The sequence below is a fragment of the Rhinoderma darwinii genome, unplaced genomic scaffold, assembly GCF_050947455.1.
Source record: "Rhinoderma darwinii isolate aRhiDar2 unplaced genomic scaffold, aRhiDar2.hap1 Scaffold_704, whole genome shotgun sequence".
Classification (NCBI taxonomy): Eukaryota; Metazoa; Chordata; class Amphibia; order Anura; family Rhinodermatidae; genus Rhinoderma; species Rhinoderma darwinii.
Window position 1 is genome coordinate 152,897 of NW_027464265.1, and position 22,489 is coordinate 175,385.

General features: G+C 48.5%; 4 non-coding genes and 2 pseudogenes across 4 annotated transcripts; all 6 read left to right on the forward strand.

The window, feature by feature from the left end:
* The first annotated feature begins 546 nt into the window (after positions 1–546).
* On the forward strand, positions 547–647 carry LOC142728982 (U2 spliceosomal RNA; annotated as a pseudogene).
* Positions 648–6,229: 5,582 nt separating this feature from the next.
* On the forward strand, positions 6,230–6,403 carry LOC142729040 (U2 spliceosomal RNA; annotated as a pseudogene).
* Positions 6,404–7,763: 1,360 nt separating this feature from the next.
* Positions 7,764–7,954, forward strand: LOC142728968 (U2 spliceosomal RNA). Its single transcript, XR_012877895.1, has one exon. It is a non-coding gene; the product is annotated as a U2 spliceosomal RNA (small nuclear RNA).
* Positions 7,955–14,722: 6,768 nt separating this feature from the next.
* LOC142728979 (U2 spliceosomal RNA) lies at positions 14,723–14,907 on the forward strand. The gene has a single exon (XR_012877902.1). It is a non-coding gene; the product is annotated as a U2 spliceosomal RNA (small nuclear RNA).
* Positions 14,908–16,285: 1,378 nt separating this feature from the next.
* On the forward strand, positions 16,286–16,476 carry LOC142729002 (U2 spliceosomal RNA). The gene has a single exon (XR_012877913.1). It is a non-coding gene; the product is annotated as a U2 spliceosomal RNA (small nuclear RNA).
* Positions 16,477–17,804: 1,328 nt separating this feature from the next.
* On the forward strand, positions 17,805–17,995 carry LOC142729014 (U2 spliceosomal RNA). The gene has a single exon (XR_012877924.1). It is a non-coding gene; the product is annotated as a U2 spliceosomal RNA (small nuclear RNA).
* The last annotated feature ends 4,494 nt before the right edge of the window (positions 17,996–22,489 follow it).

Consider the following 22,489-nt stretch of genomic DNA (forward strand, 5'->3'; position numbering starts at 1 on the left):
CTCTCAGGCAACACTGAGTGACTGACTGAGCCGCACCGTCTTATATAAAGTTCAGACGGAACTTTGCACGTGTCATAGTGGAGCCCTCAGGATTCCAGAGCCAGCTTTCTGACATCATAATGGGGCCTGCCTCAGAGATAAAAGCCTGGGCCCAGGCAGTGTTGGTCAGTGCTGCTCAGCAGGCAGCACTGGACTGGACTGGACTGGATTACAGCTGATACAAGGTGTGAAGGAACAAGGGGTGGCTGTGGGCATGCACTTGCTGCCGCTGCCAGTGTTTATCTGCATGGCAGGAGGGCATTTGGGCGTTGCCAGGAAGGCGTTTTTATGTAGATTCCTCCTCTTTCAGCACTGCATTGTGGTGCAAGCAAAAGAAGCAAATCCTGTGTAGCTTCCTCTCCGGCCTTTATTCACCTCCCGCTTAGTAGCTGTAAATGTGTGTGAGCCTGCAGGGCCCCATGGAATTGCCTAGAAGTAGGCTGAATCGCTGCAAGGGGTGAACAGCAGTATGGGACAGGCTCGGTCAACGGCCGGCCCATTCGGGTTATCGCTTCTCGGCCTTTTGGCTAAGATCAAGTGTAGTATCTGTTCTTATCAGTATCTGTTCTTATCAGTCCTTGTAAGGATAGATAGCTCGGAGAACCACTGGGGGCTATAAACACTAGCTTAGCGATCCAAGAGCGTTCCAGACGAAGCCGGCGACGAACTGCGGAGAAGAACCAGCGAAGACGACGATCCAGAAGGGAGAAGCCGCCATCGGGGAAGAAGCTCCGGGAGATCGCTGCCGGGAAGAAGAAGGAGAACTGCGACAGAGACCTTCGGAGAAGAGCCGCTGCTGAAGGGGATCTTTGAAGAAGCTCGGCCGCAGAAGAAGCTCGACGAGGAACCGCTGCGGAAGAAATTTCGTGGAAGAACCTCGGCCAGCAAGGAGAAGATTTGCATAGCTCCGCCCCCTTCGGGAAAGAGCTATCGAAGATCCTCCCCAAGCGACAGGAACAGCTGGAAGAAGCCATGGCCTCAACCAGCAACCCTGCCACCCAGAAGAAGAAGGCTGATGGACCAGGTGAGCCGGCCCAGGCCAGGACATCTCCTCCTGAAGCCTCCTCAGGCGAACAGGCCACCAGGAAGCCGAACCAGGCTGCTCCAACCCTGGAGCCCTGGATGAAGCAGACGGTGGCCCTGAAGCTGAAGGAGGTGGACGGGAGAGTGCCGGACATGACGGAAGAAGTGTTCTGCCAGAAGATGCTCCTGGACCAGGGCTTCGCTAAGCCGGAGACCATCAGCATCCAGGCCTTCATGACCGGGATGTTCTTCGTGACCTTCGCTTCGATCAACATCTGCAGAAGGTACTGGGAGATGGTGAAAGCGGCGAGGCCTGAATCCCCTTTCTCTCGCTTTGTGGGCAACTGCCCTGTCCAAAGAGAGGAAAGGCGGGTGACGGTCTCAATGCGGAACCCACACACCCCCGGCAAAGACATCACCACGCTCCTGAAGCGGTTCTGCACAGTGGTGAGGGAACCCACCCACATCCTGAACGGACTCGGCTTCTGGACTGGCAAGTGGTCGGTAATCGTCCGACTGAACAAGGATTCGAGCGCGGAAGACGGCCTCCAGCACCTGCCCCAGTCATTCTCGCTGGGCAACTCCTACGGCCTCATCTATTACCCGGACATGCCGCAGATCTGCAGGAGATGCAGCAAGAAGGGTCATTCGGTGAAGGACTGCAAGGAGGACGCCTGCAAGAACTGCCGGGTAACAGGACACGAGACCAAAGACTGCCCGAAACGGACAATGTGCAACCTCTGCGGACAAGCAGCCCACTCTTACAAGGACTGCCCGAAGAGGGATCGATCCTGGGCAACTGTAGCAGCAAAAGCTCCAGCCAGAGGGAACCCCGCCCCAGCCAGAGCTCCAGCGGCACAGAAGACCGGGAAAAAGAAGGATGGTAAGAAGACGACAGTCCCTCCCCCCCCTCTCCCGGCCCTCCCTCGCCCTACCCTTCCCACCCTCCCTCGCCCGGCCCTCCCCACCCCCCCGTCCCCAACCCCTGTCACCCCCACTGAGGCTCTCACCTTCTCCTACCCACCCATCTCAGTGGTCCTGTCACCTGCACCTCTCCCAACCCAGCCTCCCTTCTCCCCAGCTCCAGCAGCACTAACATCTTCCCCTCCAGCTGCTGGAGTCCTCTCCCTGGAGGATTTTCCCCCTCTTGTCTCCTCAGGTGCCATCCAGAGGAAGAGAAAGGTGAGGGACAGCCCAGCTGCTGAGTCCTCAAAGCGACAAGTCGTGGAAATCTGCGAAGATTCCCTTGCGCAGCAGGAGGAAATGGAGCAGATGGTGGAGGAACTCGTGTCTGAACCTGAGGTCATCGACTTCACAACAGACATCCAGGTGGCTACAATCCTGGAACAATTTTTGTCAGAGGGCCTGCTGGATCTTCCGGACCCGCCAGGCTCCAGAGAGGAGGATCCGCCCGACCGGACTGGTAACTAAGGTGTATCGTTTGCACTAACCTTCTTTATTCTCCCCCATGGCTGCTAAACTTAACATCTTTAGCCTCAATGTGAGGAGTGTTAGAGATAGGACTAGATGTCAGATGGTGCTAACTTTTCTTTCCAAGCAGTCGAGTGATGTATTTATGCTGCAGGAATGTACTCTCCCCTCTTCCAGGTCATACCATCATCTGGCCAGGCAGTGGACCCATGGCCCGTCCTACTGGTCTGGTGGGGGCGACTGTAAGTCTGCAGGGGTTGCCATCCTGATTAGGGGAAGCGTATTTACTGTTGACTCTGTCCAGGAGCTCGTCTGCGGCCGCTTGTTGGTCGTAGACGGTTCCTGGGCGGGAGAGCCGATTAGGCTCATCAACGTGTACGCTCCCCCTATGAAGGCTGAGCGCCTGGAACTATTCCAGACCCTGCGGACCCAGCTCGCCACCACTAGGGCAGTGGTGATGGCCGGGGACTTCAACTGCCCCATCGAAGAGGATGGACGAAGTTCCGGCACTTCAATCAAGCTGGACGTCAGTTCCAAACTGCTTATCGAGATGGTAACCGAAGCATCCTTGCAGGACGTGGTGGGCTCCATGGGGATCGGCTCTGTGAACTATTCATGGAGCCGACCCGATGGCTCACTTCGTTCTCGGATTGACTTTGTGTTCACCTCCCGGGCAGTCAAGCAGCATGGGCACTCCATGGTCCCCTGCTTCTTCTCTGACCACAGGGCCATTCTCTTCCAGGGTGCCATCGGCCACGGTTTTCCTCCCGGCCCTGGCTCCTGGAAGCTGAATTGTGCCCTGCTGGAAAGAGAGGAGGTACTGGCGGAACTTAGAGACGCCTATATTGTTTGGAGGAATGATAAAGTTTTCTTTGACAAAACCTGTGACTGGTGGGAATATGTTAAAGTTGAATTTCGTTGTTTCTTTCAGGCAAAAAGTCGTCAACAGGCGTGTGAGAGGAAGAGAGACTTCAGAGAGATGCAGCGTCAGCTGCGATCCCTGCAAGACCTCCTTCAATGCGGCTGGGACGTCAGGAGGGAGCTGGAGGAAGCCAAAAAGGGCCTGAAAAGGCACTTTGAGGAGGAATCCAAGCGAATTGTCTTTCGTTCCAAGGTGGAGAACCTGGAGAAGGGTGAGAAATGTAACTCGTTCTTTTTCAGGAAACTCCATGCCGGCCACACGCCCCTGAAGGAACTCCGAGATGAGACCGGAAACATGCATTCTGGGAAGAAGGAGGTGATGGGAGTCGTCACAGACTACTACCGAAGCCTCTACTCCCGGAAAACCACTGACCCCGAAGCCGCCGATAAATTCCTGTCAGGTATCACTAATCATCTTGATCCTGCAGGTACGGAGGCTATGGATGTACCCCTGACGGTGGAGGAACTGCTCTCTGCCGCTAAATCCTTCAGACCCGGTAGGACCCCGGGCAGTGATGGTCTCCCAGCAGAGCTCTATGTAGCGCTGGGGGACTTGATCTGTCCGGACCTGCTGGAGCTCTATGAGGAGATGGTGGTGGAGGGTAGAATGCCACCGTCCTTGAGAGAAGGCATGATCACGATCTTGTATAAGCGGAAGGGGGAGAGATGTGACCTGAAAAACTGGCGTCCCATCTCTCTCCTGAACGTGGACTACAAGATCCTCGCCAAAGTATTGACCAACAGACTGAAGGTTGTCATCGGACAGATCATCGGATCGGACCAAACCTGCGGCATTCCTGGCCGTAGGGTGGCCGACAGTCTTGCCCTGGTGAGGGACACGGTGCATTACATGCAAAGCCGCCGTACACACGCGGCCCTGGTCAGTCTGGATCAGGAGAAGGCTTTTGACCGGGTCTCTCACGAATTCATGGGTAAGGCTCTGCGTAGGCTGCGGCTTGGCAGGTTGTTCTGTTTGTATGTTAACCTGATGTATTGCGACATTTACAGCTCGGTGCTGGTGAACGGCTGGAAGACTGACCCCTTTCCTGTATCGTCGGGGGTTAGACAAGGCTGTCCTCTTTCACCTCTCCTTTTTGTTTGTGTTATAGAGCTCTTCGCAGAGGCTATCCGGCAGAATGGAGAGATCAGAGGGATCACCGCACCAGGTCCAGGACACTTCGAGGTCAAATGCTCGCTGTACATGGACGACGTGACCGTCTTCTGCGCTGACCAGAGTTCGGTGACTGCACTCGTCCAGACCTGTGAGGAGTTCGGACGCGCTTCAGGGGCAAAAGTCAACTGCGGGAAGTCGGAAGCCATGCTCTTCGGAAAGTGGTACCTGCCTTCTCCTGCCTCCTTCCCGTTTACTATCAAGCCGGACTTCATCAAAATTCTGGGAGTCTGGTTCGGTAAGGAAGGTGCAGCCCTAAAGTCGTGGGAAGAACGCTTGGCCAAAGTCAACCAAAGGATCGGACTGTGGAGCCTCAGACAACTCACTATTGAGGGCAAAGCAATGGTCCTGCGTAACGAAGTCTTGCCTGTGCTACAATACACTGCACAGGCATGGCCCCCTCTTGCCACCGTCTCGAGGGCCATTACCAGGACTGTGTTTCGCTTCATCTGGGGCTCGAAAATGGACAGAGTAAAGCGGACTGTTATGTACAAGGAGCCCCGCAAAGGTGGGAAGGGTATACCCGACATTCCCACTCTGCTGCGGATCGCTTTTGTATGTGACTGTGTTCGTAGGACTCTGAGGACAGCAAACGGCTCTGCGGGCAAGGCCATGTCCCGCTACTTCCTCCTTCCCCTCTGGCGAGGTTTTGGCTGGGACAAGTGGGACAGCTCCTTCCCTTACAACTGGCACGCTCCCTGGTTCTACGGAGATGTCGTCCGGTTTGTGAGGGAGCATCAACTGGAGGGTCTTAAGCCCGACTTGTGGAAACCTAAGACGATCCACAAGCACATCAGAGCAAAGGACTCACTGGAGTCTGTTCCAGGGCTTCATGCCGACACGTTGGAGACTGTTTGGACTAACGTGTCATCTGGCAGGTTGACCAACGGGCACAAGGACATTTCATGGATGGCCATCCAGGGAGGACTGCCTCTTAGGTCATTCATGCATGCCCGCAACCTGTGCAAGACCCGGTACTGCCCCAGGTGCCCCTTCACGGAGGAAACATCTTTGCACATTTTCTGGCAGTGCCCCTTTGCACAGGGTCTGTTGAAAGCCTTGGAACATGAACTCAAGGACTCAGTACCCAGGAACAGACTGTCGTACCGCTCGGTACTTTATGGACTATTTCCTGGGAATACCACGGATGGAGCAATCCAGGAAGCCTGGCGCCTTATGAACTGCTTTAAGGACGCTATATGGTTTGCCAGGAACCGTCTGATTTTGCGGAGAGAGAGTGTGTCCGTCCAGGACTGCCGCAGGCTGATCCACAGCCTGCTCAGAGACTATTCCACCTGGGACAGCCCGGACGTCGATGAGGAAGAGGACTGATACTCCCCTTCCCCCCACTCTCCCTTCTTGTGTGTTGTCTTTCAATAAAGCTTCGGGCCTGTGATTTCCCCCTTCCCTATCCCCTCCTACCCACTCCCCTATCCCATCACTTGTCTGTAATGCTTTGTTGTTTGGCTTTAGTGAATGCAAGAATGTTAGTGTAGCATGTGGTGTAATGTATAGCATAGGCTAGCCTGTACTGTGTATTATACTGTCATGTTATGTTTGACGACTGTTATTATTTATTATTTGCTGCTTCATGGCTTGCGCTGCGTCGCAGTAATGTTTGTATGATGACGATTGATTGTCAATAAAGCATTTTTCAATCAAAAATCTGTTCTTATCAGTTTAATATCTGATACGTCCCCTATCTGGGGACCATATATTAAATGGATTTTTAGAACAGGGAGATGGAAATAGAGCTTGCTCTGTCCACTCCACGCATTGACCTGGTATTGCAGTATTTCCAGGACCGGTGCACCCTTCCCTTATGTGTTGACTAAAATCAGATTCCAAAAGTGCTATTTGTGTTTGCTATTGTTTTTGTCTTTCTGATGGGATCTCCCCTTTTAATCCCATTATTTCAACACCTGTTGGACAATGCATTTGTACAGTCATGTGTGATAATGAGCTCATTTATTAAATGCAATTAATTAATACATTGCCACCTCTTGTTGTGTGTGTGTGTGTGTGTGTGTGTGTGTGTGTGTGTGTGTGTGTGTGTGTGTGTGTGTGTGTGTGTGTGTGTGTGTGTGTGTGTGTGTGTGTGTGTGTGTGTCTTCTGTGTTTCTGTGTTTCCGGCATTTCACATTGGAACAGCTCATTCACCTTCCTTGTCTTCTCTCCGCCCTCCCTTTTAGGTAGGTTAAAGAGCTGCACCTGAGCCAGCCACTGATTGATTGATGCAGCACCACAGTCAAATAGTGGAGTGGAGTAGGGGGAACAGCAAACAGCCATTAAAGCAGCCCGCCCGCCACAATGGACCTACCTGTGTACACTAGATGGATGTGATGGAATGTACTGTCGTCCCTACATTTCCAAGAAGAAGTAAGAATTGCAGTTGCAACAAACCCTTGCTTGCCTACAAAGAGAGCAGCAATTTGGATTTGTTACTATGTTACCTGGAAGAATAACAAACTGTGCAAGGATGGAGGTTGTAGGAGCAAAGAGAAGTTGTCTGTAAAGTTGGTGGATGCCTATTTTCCATTTTGCAGTCCCTTGTCTCCCTCTTGTGGCCTCCTGGAGGCAAATAAATGTGCAAAAAAAAGACAGCCTGGCGGCCGGCTGTTGCAGTGTTGCCCTCTCAGGCAACACTGAGTGACTGACTGAGCCGCACCGTCTTATATAAAGTTCAGACGGAACTTTGCACGTGTCATAGTGGAGCCCTCAGGATTCCAGAGCCAGCTTTCTGACATCATAATGGGGCCTGCCTCAGAGATAAAAGCCTGGGCCCAGGCAGTGTTGGTCAGTGCTGCTCAGCAGGCAGCACTGGACTGGACTGGACTGGATTACAGCTGATACAAGGTGTGAAGGAACAAGGGGTGGCTGTGGGCATGCACTTGCTGCCGCTGCCAGTGTTTATCTGCATGGCAGGAGGGCATTTGGGCGTTGCCAGGAAGGCGTTTTTATGTAGATTCCTCCTCTTTCAGCACTGCATTGTGGTGCAAGCAAAAGAAGCAAATCCTGTGTAGCTTCCTCTCCGGCCTTTATTCACCTCCCGCTTAGTAGCTGTAAATGTGTGTGAGCCTGCAGGGCCCCATGGAATTGCCTAGAAGTAGGCTGAATCGCTGCAAGGGGTGAACAGCAGTATGGGACAGGCTCGGTCAACGGCCGGCCCATTCGGGTTATCGCTTCTCGGCCTTTTGGCTAAGATCAAGTGTAGTATCTGTTCTTATCAGTTTAATATCTGATACGTCCCCTATCTGGGGACCATATATTAAATGGATTTTTAGAACAGGGAGATGGAAATAGAGCTTGCTCTGTCCACTCCACGCATTGACCTGGTATTGCAGTATTTCCAGGACCGGTGCACCCTTCCCTTATGTGTTGACTAAAATCAGATTCCAAAAGTGCTATTTGTGTTTGCTATTGTTTTTGTCTTTCTGATGGGATCTCCCCTTTTAATCCCATTATTTCAACACCTGTTGGACAATGCATTTGTACAGTCATGTGTGATAATGAGCTCATTTATTAAATGCAATTAATTAATACATTGCCACCTCTTGTTGTGTGTGTGTGTGTGTGTGTGTGTGTGTGTGTGTGTGTGTGTGTGTGTGTGTGTGTGTGTGTGTGTGTGTGTGTGTGTGTGTGTGTGTGTGTGTGTGTGTGTGTGTGTGTGTGTGTGTGTGTGTGTGTGTGTGTGTGTGTGTGTGTGTCTTCTGTGTTTCTGTGTTTCCGGCATTTCACATTGGAACAGCTCATTCACCTTCCTTGTCTTCTCTCCGCCCTCCCTTTTAGGTAGGTTAAAGAGCTGCACCTGAGCCAGCCACTGATTGATTGATGCAGCACCACAGTCAAATAGTGGAGTGGAGTAGGGGGAACAGCAAACAGCCATTAAAGCAGCCCGCCCGCCACAATGGACCTACCTGTGTACACTAGATGGATGTGATGGAATGTACTGTCGTCCCTACATTTCCAAGAAGAAGTAAGAATTGCAGTTGCAACAAACCCTTGCTTGCCTACAAAGAGAGCAGCAATTTGGATTTGTTACTATGTTACCTGGAAGAATAACAAACTGTGCAAGGATGGAGGTTGTAGGAGCAAAGAGAAGTTGTCTGTAAAGTTGGTGGATGCCTATTTTCCATTTTGCAGTCCCTTGTCTCCCTCTTGTGGCCTCCTGGAGGCAAATAAATGTGCAAAAAAAAGACAGCCTGGCGGCCGGCTGTTGCAGTGTTGCCCTCTCAGGCAACACTGAGTGACTGACTGAGCCGCACCGTCTTATATAAAGTTCAGACGGAACTTTGCACGTGTCATAGTGGAGCCCTCAGGATTCCAGAGCCAGCTTTCTGACATCATAATGGGGCCTGCCTCAGAGATAAAAGCCTGGGCCCAGGCAGTGTTGGTCAGTGCTGCTCAGCAGGCAGCACTGGACTGGACTGGACTGGATTACAGCTGATACAAGGTGTGAAGGAACAAGGGGTGGCTGTGGGCATGCACTTGCTGCCGCTGCCAGTGTTTATCTGCATGGCAGGAGGGCATTTGGGCGTTGCCAGGAAGGCGTTTTTATGTAGATTCCTCCTCTTTCAGCACTGCATTGTGGTGCAAGCAAAAGAAGCAAATCCTGTGTAGCTTCCTCTCCGGCCTTTATTCACCTCCCGCTTAGTAGCTGTAAATGTGTGTGAGCCTGCAGGGCCCCATGGAATTGCCTAGAAGTAGGCTGAATCGCTGCAAGGGGTGAACAGCAGTATGGGACAGGCTCGGTCAACGGCCGGCCCATTCGGGTTATCGCTTCTCGGCCTTTTGGCTAAGACCAAGTGTATTTATACAGGAGGTTTTTGGTCAGAAGGTGCTCAGGTACCCTCTCTCTCGGCCTCGGGGGATCGTCCAGGTTCGCCTGGACTTCACCCCCGTGCTGCTATTTGGGAGAGAGGCTTAGTCCTGAGCAACGAGTTGCGATCCCCCCCAGCCCCTTGGTCTCCGTAAGACAAGGGGCGCAGCGAAAGCTGTGCGGTTCGACCTGGCCACGCAAATGGCAGGCGAACCCGATGCGGTGCCGGTGTACGCCCGGCTTAAGAATTCTGCACGATTTATCGTGGCAGAGGGTGGAGGCGGTCCCCGTGGTATTAAATTTTTAGTCCACGCCATTTTGGAAGATCTGCTGGCGGTCCACAAGAACGAGCTCTTGGCTATCCAGGACTACCCGAAGCGAGGAATCTACGATGTCACCTTCATGGGAGAAGGAATACTCCGTGATGCTATGGACCGAGCTGAGAGGAAACAAGGTGAACTCGTAGCAGCGGGAGTCAAGGTAGTAGAGCATGAATTTGAAATAACCAAACTCGTGGTGATTAAAATGTATTCCCCATATGTGAGAGATATGGAAGTGGCAGCATTTCTAGCTGCCTACTTCAAAAATGTCAAACTCCTGGGGAAAGTGATGAACGAGTGTGGAGTGTGGACCGCCAAATGGAAGTTTTTAGTTACGCTGATTAAGGACCCCTCCACCCAAGAAACGAGATTACCACCGGCTCGTTTTAAAATTGGAAATGTGAATGGCGACCTCTACTTCTCAGGGATGCCAAACTTCTGCAGGGCTTGTGGTACCTATGGACATACCAGTTTTAACTGCGATGTCACCTGCAGAAACTGTGGAAGCAAAGAGCACAATATAAGGGAGTGCACAGAAGAAAAAAAATGCAACTTTTGTCAAAAAACTGGTCACTTGTATTTTTCTTGTCCTCATAGGTACCGAAGCGGAGAAGAAGAGCAACCCGGGGCGCCCCCACGTGCTCCACCAGCGGACCAGCCCCGCCCTCAGGGAGAGGAACAAGCCAATGCTGCAAAGGAGCAGCGGGGTACCTGGGCTTCAAGGGTACGGTCTGTTGGAGCCAAAGCAGGTACCTCACAGCCAACAGCCTCAGAGGAGAGAAGGGAGTCCAGTGCGAAGGAAAAACGCCAAGCCAAACGTAAGGCTGAGAAGGGGCAGGCCAGTGAGATAACTGAGGCATCCCAGAGTGCTGGTTGCTCAGTGGATGCCGGGCCTGCTCCCAATCCTGGGTCTCTAGATACGGAGTCTGAAGAGGAAGGTTGGCTGAAAGTGGGTCCCCGTAAAAAGGGTAAACAGGAGCGTGCCGGTAGGGGGGTGACAGGGGAGGAGCAAATGGATACGTCCGTAAAGCAAAGTGAGGCTCCTCCTAGGACCGCCCCCTCGTCGTTACTGGTGAGGAGGGTGGGCACTGTTCCCCCCGAGCCAACCGACACCCCGCCATGTGCGCAACCTCCCCCTCTAGAACGGCCTGCACGGCCTGCACGGCCTCAGGGGGGAGCGGCGGGGCCCTTGGGGGACCCACCCGATACAGACCTATATGGTCAGCCGTTAGAGACCCAGGTAAGGCTGTGTGAATCTGGACTCCCTGTATACGAGATGAGGGCTGTTGGCTCGACGCTCACGGAAGGTAGTTCCTCTCCTGAATCATCCCCTTTCTCGCTAGAGTCAGACGAGGGCGGGGAGATGAGTTCAAGCGAGATTTCTGGTATTGCTGGTGGAGGCCAAGTCTGATTTTAAGTAACACGATTATTTATTTTTTAAAATCAAGACTAACACAATTAAAACTCCACGATGTCTGAAATAAAGGGGATCTCCCTCAACGTGAGGGGCGCCAAGTCCAAAGTCAGAAGGGTTGCTCTCTTCAGTTTTTTATCTGGCCTGGCAGCCTCTGTTTTTTTCCTGCAGGAGTGCGGCATTCCCCATGCAATGAAGTACCATAAATACAAAGAGGATTGGAAGTATGGTCCATCAGTCTGGTCTGGATCTAACGAGTCCAGATCAGCAGGGGTCGCCATTCTTTTTAAGGGAAACGTTTTTATTGATTTTATTCAAGAGATTCTTCCAGGACGTATTTTATTGGTTAAAGCTTTTATTGACGGCGTAAAATGGCAGTTTTTAAATTTTTACGGCTCACCTGACAAAAAGGAGAGAGCAGAGATGCTAGAAATGTTACCTCTTTTTATTAATACAACTGAGCCTTTTATCCTCGCAGGTGATTTTAACTGTATCCTGAGGGGGGAACGCCGGCTTACCAGTACTACAAGTAGGAATTACGATAAGACCTCTGGACTGCTCAAAGATATTGTAAATGATTTTAAATTAACAGATTTGTACAAAGAATGTAATAGGAGCAGCCCAGAGGAAGCCGGCGTTACCTGGAGCAACGCCACCTGTAGCTCCAGGATAGATTTTATTTTTTGTAATGAGAATGTACTGCCTTTTAATTGTGAAGTTTTAACTAATGTTTTCTCAGATCACAAGCTTTTATCATTTTATGTAAAGCGTGATTTTAATAAACCGGTGTGTAAGAAGTCCTGGAAGTTAAATGTTTCCCTTTTAGATGATCCACAGGTTTTTACTGATTTTATTGAATTTTACCAAAAATGCAGGCGGGGGAGAGACATGCGTACTCCCATCAGTGCATGGTGGGAGAAAATGAAAAAAAGAATAAAGGAATTTTTTATTAAAAAGAGCGTGGCGAAAGCCAGAGAAAAACATGCTTTTTTTAAAATTCTCAGCACCCGTCTGCAGACCCTGTACAAGATGAGAGATAATGAAATTGACGTTAAAACTGATATCACTAATTTAAAAAAAGAAATAGCTCAGTGCCTGGAGCAGAAAGGCAAAGAAATCATTTTTCGTTCCAAAATTCAGCATGTGGAGGAGAATGAGACCTGCTCCAGGTACTTTTTTAAAAAAATTAACAATAAAAAGGCTATTATTAAAAATATTGAAGGTGTGTCAGATGTACAGGGTATTTTAAGTAAAGTTCATGAGTTTTATGCTGACCTTTTTAGTGTTAAAACTGTGGATCATAATTTTATGCGTGACTCACTGAAGGAGATTACTACTGTTTTAGACCCTGTCTCCCAGAATTTTTTATTACAGGAGCTGACGGAGCAGGAGGTTTTAGAAACGGTAAAGAGTTTTAAAGCCGGAAAAGTTCCCGGACCGGACGGTATACCCAGTGAGTTTTATGTCAAATTTTATGACATTTTAAAAGAGGATCTTTTTAGCCTTTTTTATGAAGTTTTTAATTCCAAGATGCTGCCTAAGTCCTGGCGGAAGGGTGAGGTCTCCCTGCTACATAAGAAAGGTGACATCGCAGTTTTGAAGAACTGGAGACCAATAACCCTTCTGAATAGCGACTATAAAATAATGGCAAAAGTGTGCGCAAATAGATTAAAAGCCATAATACCCCACATTGTACACTCTAACCAGGTGTGTGGGGTGCCAGGCCGCAGCATCTGGGATAATCTTAACCTGGTAAAAGATGTGATTGAGGACACGAGGTCTAGAAGAGGTAAATTAGCCATTTTATCTATAGACTTCGAGAAGGCGTTCGACCGTGTCTCTCATTTTTATCTTTTTAAGGTTTTAGAGCGTATGGGTATACCTGAAGGATTTTTATTATCACTTAAAGCCTTTTATAAAGATTGCACAAGCAAAATTTTAGTGAATGGTTTTAAGACACAGGACGTGATTTTAGACTCAGGGGTGAAGCAGGGGTGTCCCTTGTCCCCACTGCTTTTTATTTGCGCATTAGAGCCTCTACTGTGTACAATTCGCCGCGATAAGTTAATACGTGGAGTCCCCCTGCCCGGGGGTGGCGGCGTAGAGGCTAAAGCAGTGGGGTACATGGACGATGTAGCGGTTTTTTGCAGGGACACCCTGTCGCTTCAGAGAACCCTCAGACAAATTGAGTTTTATTGCTGTGCTTCCGGTTTTAAGGTGAACTTCGACAAAAGTAATATTTTAAATATAGGAAGCATGGCTTTTAGAGACATACCCGTCCCTGTGTCAGATAATATTACGATTTTAGGTGTCTCCTTCAGTGAGTGCGATAATGGTTTTATCAGTTGGGACATGGTGGCGCAGAAGGTAAATCAAAAAATATGCATGTGGAACATGAGAAAACTTACCATGGAGGGAAAAGTTTTAATTATTAAAATGGTCATTTTACCCCTGCTTTTATATCTCAGTATGGTTTTCCCTCCCCCCACGGTTTTATTGCAAAAAATTACTAAAGCATGTTTTACCTTCTTTTGGAGTTCCAGAATGGAGAAACTTAAAAGAGAGATTGTGATGAAATCCAAACCGAAGGGTGGCAAAGATTTTCCGAATTTTAACAGGTTTCTTTTAATCAAGTTCTTCAGTTTCTGTTTTAATTCCCTTTTTAAAGAACATTATTGGTCCTATTTTTTACGTTTTAATACAGGGTTTTTAATGCGAAGGTTTGGGTGGTTCAACATTGTTTTATCCTCACCTTACGCTTTTAAACTCTCAATAAACTATGTGATTTTAGAAAAGATAGTGACCTTATTCAACCTGAAGGGAAAAAATGTAAATGAGCTGAAAAATAGTAAAAAATTAATTAAAGACCTAAGAGAAAGTGAGACGGTCAGCAGGATTGAGAATTTTAATGAGGAACGAAGTGCTTTTATCTTCAAAATTATTAATGTGTTTTATCTTTTTAATACACAGATGGACCTGGCCTGGAGCTGCATTCATCAATGTCTTCCATGCCGGGCATTCCAATACAGAAGGAGGCTCGCGAGGTCTGCCGTCTGCCCGAGGGAAGGCTGCCAGGCCGAGGAAACGATTCGACACATTTTTTGGACGTGTGATTTTGCGAAGGAATTTTGGAAAAAAATATTCCCTCTTTTGGTAAAGATGGCAGACCTGAAAGACTTGAATTATGAAGATATTTTATATGGACTATTTGGATGCCCAACCGCGAGCCAAAAGATAATAGCGTGGAAGACGATGAATTGCGCCAAAGAAGCTCTATGGAAGGCCAGGAACATCCTGATTTTTAAGCACGATGTTTTATCTACTGATGATGTTTTAGGTCTTTGTTTTAGCGAAATGTACATTTATTATTTATTAGACAAAAAAAGAAATGCCACCCTTCTTAATAAATGGTTTGTGAAAGAATGGAACTCCAACATATAAAGATTTGCCACCATGTCCCTTTTATGTAATGTAATGCAATGAAATATTGATTTTATTGTTATTCATTTGTACAAAAGTTGGTTTTATTGTAAACTGTATTTTTTATCATGAAATAAATCATTGACACCCCTGAAAAGGGGTAGCCAACTTAAAAAAAAAAAAAAAAAAAAAAAAATCTGTTCTTATCAGTTTAATATCTGATACGTCCCCTATCTGGGGACCATATATTAAATGGATTTTTAGAACAGGGAGATGGAAATAGAGCTTGCTCTGTCCACTCCACGCATTGACCTGGTATTGCAGTATTTCCAGGACCGGTGCACCCTTCCCTTATGTGTTGACTAAAATCAGATTCCAAAAGTGCTATTTGTGTTTGCTATTGTTTTTGTCTTTCTGATGGGATCTCCCCTTTTAATCCCATTATTTCAACACCTGTTGGACAATGCATTTGTACAGTCATGTGTGATAATGAGCTCATTTATTAAATGCAATTAATTAATACATTGCCACCTCTTGTTGTGTGTGTGTGTGTGTGTGTGTGTGTGTGTGTGTGTGTGTGTGTGTGTGTGTGTGTGTGTGTGTGTGTGTGTGTGTGTGTGTGTGTGTGTGTGTGTGTGTGTGTGTGTGTGTGTGTGTGTCTTCTGTGTTTCTGTGTTTCCGGCATTTCACATTGGAACAGCTCATTCACCTTCCTTGTCTTCTCTCCGCCCTCCCTTTTAGGTAGGTTAAAGAGCTGCACCTGAGCCAGCCACTGATTGATTGATGCAGCACCACAGTCAAATAGTGGAGTGGAGTAGGGGGAACAGCAAACAGCCATTAAAGCAGCCCGCCCGCCACAATGGACCTACCTGTGTACACTAGATGGATGTGATGGAATGTACTGTCGTCCCTACATTTCCAAGAAGAAGTAAGAATTGCAGTTGCAACAAACCCTTGCTTGCCTACAAAGAGAGCAGCAATTTGGATTTGTTACTATGTTACCTGGAAGAATAACAAACTGTGCAAGGATGGAGGTTGTAGGAGCAAAGAGAAGTTGTCTGTAAAGTTGGTGGATGCCTATTTTCCATTTTGCAGTCCCTTGTCTCCCTCTTGTGGCCTCCTGGAGGCAAATAAATGTGCAAAAAAAAGACAGCCTGGCGGCCGGCTGTTGCAGTGTTGCCCTCTCAGGCAACACTGAGTGACTGACTGAGCCGCACCGTCTTATATAAAGTTCAGACGGAACTTTGCACGTGTCATAGTGGAGCCCTCAGGATTCCAGAGCCAGCTTTCTGACATCATAATGGGGCCTGCCTCAGAGATAAAAGCCTGGGCCCAGGCAGTGTTGGTCAGTGCTGCTCAGCAGGCAGCACTGGACTGGACTGGACTGGATTACAGCTGATACAAGGTGTGAAGGAACAAGGGGTGGCTGTGGGCATGCACTTGCTGCCGCTGCCAGTGTTTATCTGCATGGCAGGAGGGCATTTGGGCGTTGCCAGGAAGGCGTTTTTATGTAGATTCCTCCTCTTTCAGCACTGCATTGTGGTGCAAGCAAAAGAAGCAAATCCTGTGTAGCTTCCTCTCCGGCCTTTATTCACCTCCCGCTTAGTAGCTGTAAATGTGTGTGAGCCTGCAGGGCCCCATGGAATTGCCTAGAAGTAGGCTGAATCGCTGCAAGGGGTGAACAGCAGTATGGGACAGGCTCGGTCAACGGCCGGCCCATTCGGGTTATCGCTTCTCGGCCTTTTGGCTAAGATCAAGTGTAGTATCTGTTCTTATCAGTTTAATATCTGATACGTCCCCTATCTGGGGACCATATATTAAATGGATTTTTAGAACAGGGAGATGGAAATAGAGCTTGCTCTGTCCACTCCACGCATTGACCTGGTATTGCAGTATTTCCAGGACCGGTGCACCCTTCCCTTATGTGTTGACTAAAATCAGATTCCAAAAGTGCTATTTGTGTTTGCTATTGTTTTTGTCTTTCTGATGGGATCTCCCCTTTTAATCCCATTATTTCAACACCTGTTGGACAATGCATTTGTACAGTCATGTGTGATAATGAGCTCATTTATTAAATGCAATTAATTAATACATTGCCACCTCTTGTTGTGTGTGTGTGTGTGTGTGTGTGTGTGTGTGTGTGTGTGTGTGTGTGTGTGTGTGTGTGTGTGTGTGTGTCTTCTGTGTTTCTGTGTTTCCGGCATTTCACATTGGAACAGCTCATTCACCTTCCTTGTCTTCTCTCCGCCCTCCCTTTTAGGTAGGTTAAAGAGCTGCACCTGAGCCAGCCACTGATTGATTGATGCAGCACCACAGTCAAATAGTGGAGTGGAGTAGGGGGAACAGCAAACAGCCATTAAAGCAGCCCGCCCGCCACAATGGACCTACCTGTGTACACTAGATGGATGTGATGGAATGTACTGTCGTCCCTACATTTCCAAGAAGAAGTAAGAATTGCAGTTGCAACAAACCCTTGCTTGCCTACAAAGAGAGCAGCAATTTGGATTTGTTACTATGTTACCTGGAAGAATAACAAACTGTGCAAGGATGGAGGTTGTAGGAGCAAAGAGAAGTTGTCTGTAAAGTTGGTGGATGCCTATTTTCCATTTTGCAGTCCCTTGTCTCCCTCTTGTGGCCTCCTGGAGGCAAATAAATGTGCAAAAAAAAGACAGCCTGGCGGCCGGCTGTTGCAGTGTTGCCCTCTCAGGCAACACTGAGTGACTGACTGAGCCGCACCGTCTTATATAAAGTTCAGACGGAACTTTGCACGTGTCATAGTGGAGCCCTCAGGATTCCAGAGCCAGCTTTCTGACATCATAATGGGGCCTGCCTCAGAGATAAAAGCCTGGGCCCAGGCAGTGTTGGTCAGTGCTGCTCAGCAGGCAGCACTGGACTGGACTGGACTGGATTACAGCTGATACAAGGTGTGAAGGAACAAGGGGTGGCTGTGGGCATGCACTTGCTGCCGCTGCCAGTGTTTATCTGCATGGCAGGAGGGCATTTGGGCGTTGCCAGGAAGGCGTTTTTATGTAGATTCCTCCTCTTTCAGCACTGCATTGTGGTGCAAGCAAAAGAAGCAAATCCTGTGTAGCTTCCTCTCCGGCCTTTATTCACCTCCCGCTTAGTAGCTGTAAATGTGTGTGAGCCTGCAGGGCCCCATGGAATTGCCTAGAAGTAGGCTGAATCGCTGCAAGGGGTGAACAGCAGTATGGGACAGGCTCGGTCAACGGCCGGCCCATTCGGGTTATCGCTTCTCGGCCTTTTGGCTAAGATCAAGTGTAGTATCTGTTCTTATCAGTTTAATATCTGATACGTCCCCTATCTGGGGACCATATATTAAATGGATTTTTAGAACAGGGAGATGGAAATAGAGCTTGCTCTGTCCACTCCACGCATTGACCTGGTATTGCAGTATTTCCAGGACCGGTGCACCCTTCCCTTATGTGTTGACTAAAATCAGATTCCAAAAGTGCTATTTGTGTTTGCTATTGTTTTTGTCTTTCTGATGGGATCTCCCCTTTTAATCCCATTATTTCAACACCTGTTGGACAATGCATTTGTACAGTCATGTGTGATAATGAGCTCATTTATTAAATGCAATTAATTAATACATTGCCACCTCTTGTTGTGTGTGTGTGTGTGTGTGTGTGTGTGTGTGTGTGTGTGTGTGTGTGTGTGTGTGTGTGTGTGTGTGTGTGTGTGTGTGTGTGTGTGTGTGTGTGTGTGTGTGTGTGTGTCTTCTGTGTTTCTGTGTTTCCGGCATTTCACATTGGAACAGCTCATTCACCTTCCTTGTCTTCTCTCCGCCCTCCCTTTTAGGTAGGTTAAAGAGCTGCACCTGAGCCAGCCACTGATTGATTGATGCAGCACCACAGTCAAATAGTGGAGTGGAGTAGGGGGAACAGCAAACAGCCATTAAAGCAGCCCGCCCGCCACAATGGACCTACCTGTGTACACTAGATGGATGTGATGGAATGTACTGTCGTCCCTACATTTCCAAGAAGAAGTAAGAATTGCAGTTGCAACAAACCCTTGCTTGCCTACAAAGAGAGCAGCAATTTGGATTTGTTACTATGTTACCTGGAAGAATAACAAACTGTGCAAGGATGGAGGTTGTAGGAGCAAAGAGAAGTTGTCTGTAAAGTTGGTGGATGCCTATTTTCCATTTTGCAGTCCCTTGTCTCCCTCTTGTGGCCTCCTGGAGGCAAATAAATGTGCAAAAAAAAGACAGCCTGGCGGCCGGCTGTTGCAGTGTTGCCCTCTCAGGCAACACTGAGTGACTGACTGAGCCGCACCGTCTTATATAAAGTTCAGACGGAACTTTGCACGTGTCATAGTGGAGCCCTCAGGATTCCAGAGCCAGCTTTCTGACATCATAATGGGGCCTGCCTCAGAGATAAAAGCCTGGGCCCAGGCAGTGTTGGTCAGTGCTGCTCAGCAGGCAGCACTGGACTGGACTGGACTGGATTACAGCTGATACAAGGTGTGAAGGAACAAGGGGTGGCTGTGGGCATGCACTTGCTGCCGCTGCCAGTGTTTATCTGCATGGCAGGAGGGCATTTGGGCGTTGCCAGGAAGGCGTTTTTATGTAGATTCCTCCTCTTTCAGCACTGCATTGTGGTGCAAGCAAAAGAAGCAAATCCTGTGTAGCTTCCTCTCCGGCCTTTATTCACCTCCCGCTTAGTAGCTGTAAATGTGTGTGAGCCTGCAGGGCCCCATGGAATTGCCTAGAAGTAGGCTGAATCGCTGCAAGGGGTGAACAGCAGTATGGGACAGGCTCGGTCAACGGCCGGCCCATTCGGGTTATCGCTTCTCGGCCTTTTGGCTAAGACCAAGTGTATTTATACAGGAGGTTTTTGGTCAGAAGGTGCTCAGGTACCCTCTCTCTCGGCCTCGGGGGATCGTCCAGGTTCGCCTGGACTTCACCCCCGTGCTGCTATTTGGGAGAGAGGCTTAGTCCTGAGCAACGAGTTGCGATCCCCCCCAGCCCCTTGGTCTCCGTAAGACAAGGGGCGCAGCGAAAGCTGTGCGGTTCGACCTGGCCACGCTAATGGCAGGCGAACCCGATGCGGTGCCGGTGTACGCCCGGCTTAAGAATTCTGCACGATTTATCGTGGCAGAGGGTGGAGGCGGTCCCCGTGGTATTAAATTTTTAGTCCACGCCATTTTGGAAGATCTGCTGGCGGTCCACAAGAACGAGCTCTTGGCTATCCAGGACTACCCGAAGCGAGGAATCTACGATGTCACCTTCATGGGAGAAGGAATACTCCGTGATGCTATGGACCGAGCTGAGAGGAAACAAGGTGAACTCGTAGCAGCGGGAGTCAAGGTAGTAGAGCATGAATTTGAAATAACCAAACTCGTGGTGATTAAAATGTATTCCCCATATGTGAGAGATATGGAAGTGGCAGCATTTCTAGCTGCCTACTTCAAAAATGTCAAACTCCTGGGGAAAGTGATGAACGAGTGTGGAGTGTGGACCGCCAAATGGAAGTTTTTAGTTACGCTGATTAAGGACCCCTCCACCCAAGAAACGAGATTACCACCGGCTCGTTTTAAAATTGGAAATGTGAATGGCGACCTCTACTTCTCAGGGATGCCAAACTTCTGCAGGGCTTGTGGTACCTATGGACATACCAGTTTTAACTGCGATGTCACCTGCAGAAACTGTGGAAGCAAAGAGCACAATATAAGGGAGTGCACAGAAGAAAAAAAATGCAACTTTTGTCAAAAAACTGGTCACTTGTATTTTTCTTGTCCTCATAGGTACCGAAGCGGAGAAGAAGAGCAACCCGGGGCGCCCCCACGTGCTCCACCAGCGGACCAGCCCCGCCCTCAGGGAGAGGAACAAGCCAGTGCTGCAAAGGAGCAGCGGGGTACCTGGGCTTCAAGGGTACGGTCTGTTGGAGCCAAAGCAGGTACCTCACAGCCAACAGCCTCAGAGGAGAGAAGGGAGTCCAGTGCGAAGGAAAAACGCCAAGCCAAACGTAAGGCTGAGAAGGGGCAGGCCAGTGAGATAACTGAGGCATCCCAGAGTGCTGGTTGCTCAGTGGATGCCGGGCCTGCTCCCAATCCTGGGTCTCTAGATACGGAGTCTGAAGAGGAAGGTTGGCTGAAAGTGGGTCCCCGTAAAAAGGGTAAACAGGAGCGTGCCGGTAGGGGGGTGACAGGGGAGGAGCAAATGGATACGTCCGTAAAGCAAAGTGAGGCTCCTCCTAGGACCGCCCCCTCGTCGTTACTGGTGAGGAGGGTGGGCACTGTTCCCCCCGAGCCAACCGACACCCCGCCATGTGCGCAACCTCCCCCTCTAGAACGGCCTGCACGGCCTGCACGGCCTCAGGGGGGAGCGGCGGGGCCCTTGGGGGACCCACCCGATACAGACCTATATGGTCAGCCGTTAGAGACCCAGGTAAGGCTGTGTGAATCTGGACTCCCTGTATACGAGATGAGGGCTGTTGGCTCGACGCTCACGGAAGGTAGTTCCTCTCCTGAATCATCCCCTTTCTCGCTAGAGTCAGACGAGGGCGGGGAGATGAGTTCAAGCGAGATTTCTGGTATTGCTGGTGGAGGCCAAGTCTGATTTTAAGTAACACGATTATTTATTTTTTAAAATCAAGACTAACACAATTAAAACTCCACGATGTCTGAAATAAAGGGGATCTCCCTCAACGTGAGGGGCGCCAAGTCCAAAGTCAGAAGGGTTGCTCTCTTCAGTTTTTTATCTGGCCTGGCAGCCTCTGTTTTTTTCCTGCAGGAGTGCGGCATTCCCCATGCAATGAAGTACCATAAATACAAAGAGGATTGGAAGTATGGTCCATCAGTCTGGTCTGGATCTAACGAGTCCAGATCAGCAGGGGTCGCCATTCTTTTTAAGGGAAACGTTTTTATTGATTTTATTCAAGAGATTCTTCCAGGACGTATTTTATTGGTTAAAGCTTTTATTGACGGCGTAAAATGGCAGTTTTTAAATTTTTACGGCTCACCTGACAAAAAGGAGAGAGCAGAGATGCTAGAAATGTTACCTCTTTTTATTAATACAACTGAGCCTTTTATCCTCGCAGGTGATTTTAACTGTATCCTGAGGGGGGAACGCCGGCTTACCAGTACTACAAGTAGGAATTACGATAAGACCTCTGGACTGCTCAAAGATATTGTAAATGATTTTAAATTAACAGATTTGTACAAAGAATGTAATAGGAGCAGCCCAGAGGAAGCCGGCGTTACCTGGAGCAACGCCACCTGTAGCTCCAGGATAGATTTTATTTTTTGTAATGAGAATGTACTGCCTTTTAATTGTGAAGTTTTAACTAATGTTTTCTCAGATCACAAGCTTTTATCATTTTATGTAAAGCGTGATTTTAATAAACCGGTGTGTAAGAAGTCCTGGAAGTTAAATGTTTCCCTTTTAGATGATCCACAGGTTTTTACTGATTTTATTGAATTTTACCAAAAATGCAGGCGGGGGAGAGACATGCGTACTCCCATCAGTGCATGGTGGGAGAAAATGAAAAAAAGAATAAAGGAATTTTTTATTAAAAAGAGCGTGGCAAAAGCCAGAGAAAAACATGCTTTTTTTAAAACTCTCAGCACCCGTCTGCAGACCCTGTACAAGATGAGAGATAATGAAATTGACGTTAAAACTGACATCACTAATTTAAAAAAAGAAATAGCTCAGTGCCTGGAGCAGAAAGGCAAAGAAATCATTTTTCGTTCCAAAATTCAGCATGTGGAGGAGAATGAGACCTGCTCCAGGTACTTTTTTAAAAAAATTAACAATAAAAAGGCTATTATTAAAAATATTGAAGGTGTGTCAGATGTACAGGGTATTTTAAGTAAAGTTCATGAGTTTTATGCTGACCTTTTTAGTGTTAAAACTGTGGATCATAATTTTATGCGTGACTCACTGAAGGAGATTACTACTGTTTTAGACC